This window comes from Mizuhopecten yessoensis, unplaced genomic scaffold (genome assembly GCF_002113885.1).
Source record: "Mizuhopecten yessoensis strain PY_sf001 unplaced genomic scaffold, ASM211388v2 scaffold4119, whole genome shotgun sequence".
Taxonomy (NCBI): domain Eukaryota; kingdom Metazoa; phylum Mollusca; class Bivalvia; order Pectinida; family Pectinidae; genus Mizuhopecten; species Mizuhopecten yessoensis.
The window spans coordinates 118,575-124,277 of NW_018405385.1; the positions used below are offsets into that span (position 1 = coordinate 118,575).

At 35.8% G+C, this 5,703-nt stretch overlaps 1 protein-coding gene across 1 annotated transcript in view; it reads left to right on the top strand.

Moving 5' to 3' along the window:
- Positions 1-827: 827 nt before the first annotated feature.
- Positions 828-5,703, top strand: part of LOC110448530 (long-chain-fatty-acid--CoA ligase 5-like) — a 43,751-nt gene continuing 38,875 nt past the window's right edge. The window contains exon 1 of the mRNA XM_021494810.1: positions 828-913. The gene's annotated coding sequence lies outside the window, so the exon portion shown is untranslated. The remainder of the gene's footprint in view (positions 914-5,703) is intronic.

Sequence of the window (5,703 nt, forward strand, 5' to 3'; positions counted from 1 at the left end):
AATGTATTGTAAAGGTGGTTTTTTTCACTTTGATTTACGTTATAATTTTTTATGTGCTCATAAGGAAGAGAGAAATTTGATTCCTAAAATTTTGATTCACAAATAGAATATCGGTAGTGTTATATCGGGGAAAATTCCAGACTTTTCTATAAGTTCAACACATCGGGAAAATTAAGTCTTCAAAGTTTGATTTATTGAAGTTTGACTGTATTAGATGACATGCACATTGATGCGCATGAAGTGTTGACTTAGTGAAATAAAATATCAATTAGCCTTGACATAACTTTGATTTGTGTTTTAAATTTGAAATATATATCATAGGTAGTAGTGTAAATCTATTTGATGTACAAATAGATGTACATGTATTTTAACTAATTCACCCCTGAAACCACATTTGAACTCTTCCAATTCAAAGGTTGGAATACTTCATTATGAAATTTCAGGGGTGAAAGAGGTAACTTTGTGTGAATATGTAACATGTATGTATTTACAGTGGTGTAGGTGACTATGTTAGCTTACCTATTACTTACCTGACAATTTTTGCCTATGTTTAAACTCTGTACACGTGTGTTATGGTGTGTTATGGTGTAGCCACACATAACCTTTAGTCAATAGGAGCTGTGATAGTGGTTTACTGTGTATAGACTACACTAGAACAAAGTACACACTACCCATACACGGCCTGTACTTTGGTCATACAGAACTGTCATTAAAACACCTTTGCAATTGATCATTGCCAAGTGCAAGGCCAATGGGTTAGACTTTGTCCACTGCTAAGCAGTCTGTATATAGCTACTAGACATTGTAAGGAAGTATATAGAGCAAAGTGGCAGTTAGGGGAAATCTCACATGTGCTTCTCATAATTATCATAATTATAGATAGAGCTGGAAGATTTCAAGAAGGATATTCAAGGTAATTTTAATTCAATTTCAGATATGAAATATTTTTTCAAAGGGATTTTATTACATTTAATTGATACTCATCTTTAACTTCAAATAGTTTGTTTTGTTATAATAAATGTTAGTTTTCTTTATTATTAATTAAGTGAGCAAAGTCTCTTTTTGACATTTCTCATTTGATAAATTATATAAATATATGTCTGAGTATAATAAATGAAATCATTTATAGTTATATACATTATATTTTGCAAGTTTGTAATTACATGTATTATATTCTGCAAGTTTGTAATTACATGTATTATATTCTGCAAGTTTGTAATTACATGTATTATGTTTTATAAGTTTGTAATTACATGTATTATGTTTTATAAGTTTGTGCTTACATGTAATAAATACTACAAAATGGAGATGAAACTTTACTCATTTACATAGACTACTGCCTATTCACTTTGCCATTATAAATTAACATCTCCCTCGATGCAAGAAATGTAATCAGTCTGTTAAACTTTATTTAAAATAAATAGTTAAATGTACTTAATAAGCTGATAATTGGGACTGTAAGCATAAAAAAAATAAAAAAATTGAATGACATTTAATTTTGATAGTTAAAAGGGTCTTACAATTTGTTGTAACTGTAGTTATATAAGGTTTGATTATACACGAGATCTACAGAACTTATAATTTTTGTTTGCCTTTGTGATTAAATTTGGTTGTGACTTGGTTGTAGAAACATTCCTTAATCATTCTCCTTAAAAGGAAGCTAGATATATGCAATGAACCATTTCCGTACATCCAGATGGTATATAGATAGTTTACTATTGTGGTCTTCTGCTGTAATGGTCAGTATTATATAGATAGTTTACTATTGTGGTTTACTGCTGTAATGGTCAATATATATAGATAGTTTGCTATTGTGGTCTACTGCTGTAATGGTCAATATATATAGATAGTTTACTATTGTGGTCTACTGCTGTAATGGTCAGTATATATAGATAGTTTACTATTGTGGTTTACTGCTGTAATGGTCAATAATTATAGATAGTTTACTATTGTGGTCTACTGCTGTAATGGTCAGTATGTATATATAGTTTACTATTGTGGTCTACTGCTGTAATGGTCAATATATATAGATAGTTTACTATTGTGGTTTACTGCTGCAATGGTCAGTATATATAGATATTTTACTATTGTGTTTTACTGCTGTAATGGTCTGTATATATAGATAGTTTACTATTGTGGTTTACTGCTGTAATGGTCAATAATTATAGATAGTTTACTATTGTGGTCTACTGCTGTAATGGTCAGTATATATAGATAGTTTACTATTGGGGTCTACTGCTGTAATGGTCAATAATTATAGATAGTTTGCTATTGTGGTCTCCTGCTGTAATGGTCAGTATGTATATATAGTTTACTATTGTGGTTTACTGCTGTAATGGTCAGGATATATAGATAGTTTACTATTGGGGTCTACTGCTGTAATGGTCAATAATTATAGATAGTTTGCTATTGTGGTCTCCTGCTGTAATGGTCAGTATGTATATATAGTTTACTATTGTGGTCTACTGCTGTAATGGTCAATAATTATAGATAGTTTGCTATTGTGGTCTACTGCTGTAATGGTCAGTATATATAGATAGGTTACTATTGTGGTTTACTGCTGCAATGGTCAGTATATATAGATATTTTACTATTGTGGTTTACTGCTGGAATGCCTATGGTCAGTACATCCAGCTGGTATTGGACGAAGAAATTATGTATGATGCTCCTTTATATCGATATAGTTACATACTGATGCAAACACTGAACTGCCTAGCCAGTACCATGTCATATGTGATAAGTCAAAATGTCAATGGATCATGACATAATCTACAGTGTAGTTTAATGACTTCTAATTTGTATTTTTTTGGTGGATTTTTGGTAAACAAAGTTGTTCAGATTGTTGATATGCTAATAGTACGAAGTGAAGTACAATATCAAGGTTATTGCTTGTGAGTGCAAAGTCAAGTTCAGATATCAAATCTTTTCTTACGTATAAGATATGGGATTAACGTGTTTAGAATTAGATACAGGTACATTGTACACGTTATATTGACTGTACCTGTGAATTTACCTGGAGAGAAGTAAGGCAATATTTGATAGCCATTAAGTACTTTGGACCAATTGGAGTGTACTGCTATATACATATATGTAGACTATAATGTCTGATACTTAATTACAGCAACTGGACAGGAGTTACAGATAGGTTCTGAGTAGAGCAGGGGCCTTTTACTTGGCGACTAAATGACAATTGTAAAAAAAAGAATGGACATTGCCTGAGGGAGCAGCAAATATAAATGCATGCCTTGAAGGTTTCAGTTAAACATCACCAGAAAGCAACATCAGATCACTATATAAATCTGTCACTATTTCATAACTGAACAACAATGGTCCAGCCAACTGTAGGGACATGTTTTAGGAAATTGGTCCTGAAGTTGGGTTTCTTCCCAATTAACTGCAAATAGTGGTTAGGTAGGATAGTTAAATAAAGAGGCTGGTATTAATGATGACTCAGTAGGAGTGGGAATGATACAGGAATGTAAGATGAGTTCAGTAGGAGTGGGAATGATACAGAAGTGAAAGATGAGTTTAGTAGGAGTGGGAATGATACAGGTGTGTCAGATGAGTTCAGTAGGAGTGGAAATGATACAGAAGTGTAAGATGAGTTTAGTAGGAGTGGGAATGATACAGGAGTGTCAGATGAGTTCAGTAGGAGTGGGAATGATACAGGAGTGTCAGATGAGTTCAGTAGGAGTGGGAATGATACAGAAGTGTCAGATGAGTTCAGTAGGAGTGGGAATGATACAGAAGTGTAAGATGAGTTTAGTAGGAGTGGGAATGATACAGAAGTGTCAGATGAGTTCAGTAGGAGTGGGAATGATACAGGAGTGTCAGATGAGTTCAGTAGGAGTGGGAATGATACAGAAGTGTAAGATGAGTTCAGTAGGAGTGGGAATGATACAGAAGTGTAAGATGAGTTTAGTAGGAGTGGGAATGATACAGGAGTGTCAGATGAGTTCAGTAGGAGTGGGAATGATACAGAAGTGTAAGATGAGTTCAGTAGGAGTGGGAATGATACAGGAGTGTCAGATGAGTTCAGTAGGAGTGGGAATGATACAGAAGTGTAAGATGAGTTCAGTAGGAGTGGGAATGATACAGAAGTGTAAGATGAGTTTAGTAGGAGTGGGAATGATACAGGAGTGTCAGATGAGTTCAGTAGGAGTGGGAATGATACAGAAGTGTAAGATGAGTTCAGTAGGAGTGGGAATGATACAGAAGTGTAAGATGAGTTTAGTAGGAGTGGGAATGATACAGGAGTGTCAGATGAGTTCAGTAGGAGTGGGAATGATACAGAAGTGTAAGATGAGTTCAGTAGGAGTGGGAATGATACAGAAGTGTAAGATGAGTTTAGTAGGAGTGGGAATGATACAGGAGTGTCAGATGAGTTCAGTAGGAGTGGGAATGATACAGAAGTGTAAGATGAGTTCAGTAGGAGTGGGAATGATACAGAAGTGTAAGATGAGTTTAGTAGGAGTGGGAATGATACAGGAGTGTCAGATGAGTTCAGTAGGAGTGGGAATGATACAGAAGTGTAAGATGAGTTCAGTAGGAGTGGGAATGATACAGAAGTGTAAGATGAGTTTAGTAGGAGTGGGAATGATACAGGAGTGTCAGATGAGTTCAGTAGGAGTGGGAATGATACAGAAGTGTAAGATGAGTTTAGTAGGAGTGGGAATGATACAGGAGTGTCAGATGAGTTCAGTAGGAGTGGGAATGATACAGAAGTGTAAGATGAGTTCAGTAGGAGTGGGAATGATACAGAAGTGTAAGATGAGTTTAGTAGGAGTGGGAATGATACAGGAGTGTCAGATGAGTTCAGTAGGAGTGGGAATGATACAGAAGTGTAAGATGAGTTCAGTAGGAGTGGGAATGATACAGAAGTGTAAGATGAGTTTAGTAGGAGTGGGAATGATACAGGAGTGTCAGATGAGTTCAGTAGGAGTGGGAATGATACAGAAGTGTAAGATGAGTTCAGTAGGAGTGGGAATGATACAGAAGTGTAAGATGAGTTTAGTAGGAGTGGGAATGATACAGGAGTGTCAGATGAGTTCAGTAGGAGTGGGAATGATACAGAAGTGTAAGATGAGTTCAGTAGGAGTGGGAATGATACAGAAGTGTAAGATGAGTTTAGTAGGAGTGGGAATGATACAGGAGTGTCAGATGAGTTCAGTAGGAGTGGGAATGATACAGAAGTGTAAGATGAGTTCAGTAGGAGTGGGAATGATACAGAAGTGTAAGATGAGTTTAGTAGGAGTGGGAATGATACAGGAGTGTCAGATGAGTTCAGTAGGAGTGGGAATGATACAGAAGTGTAAGATGAGTTCAGTAGGAGTGGGAATGATACAGAAGTGTAAGATGAGTTTAGTAGGAGTGGGAATGATACAGGAGTGTCAGATGAGTTCAGTAGGAGTGGGAATGATACAGGAGTGTAAGATGAGTTCAGTAGGAGTGGGAATGATACAGGAGTGTAAGATGAGTTCAGTAGGAGTGGGAATGATACAGGAGTGTAAGATGAGTTCAGTAGGAGTGGGAATGAGACAGGTGTGTAAGATGAGTTCAGTAAGAACGGGAATGATACAGGAGTGTCAGATGACTTCATTTGGAGTGGGAATGATAAACGAGTGTTAAATGAGTTCAGTAGTAGTGGGAATGAGACAGGAGTGTAAGATGAGTTCAGTAGGAGTGGGAATGATACAGGAGTGT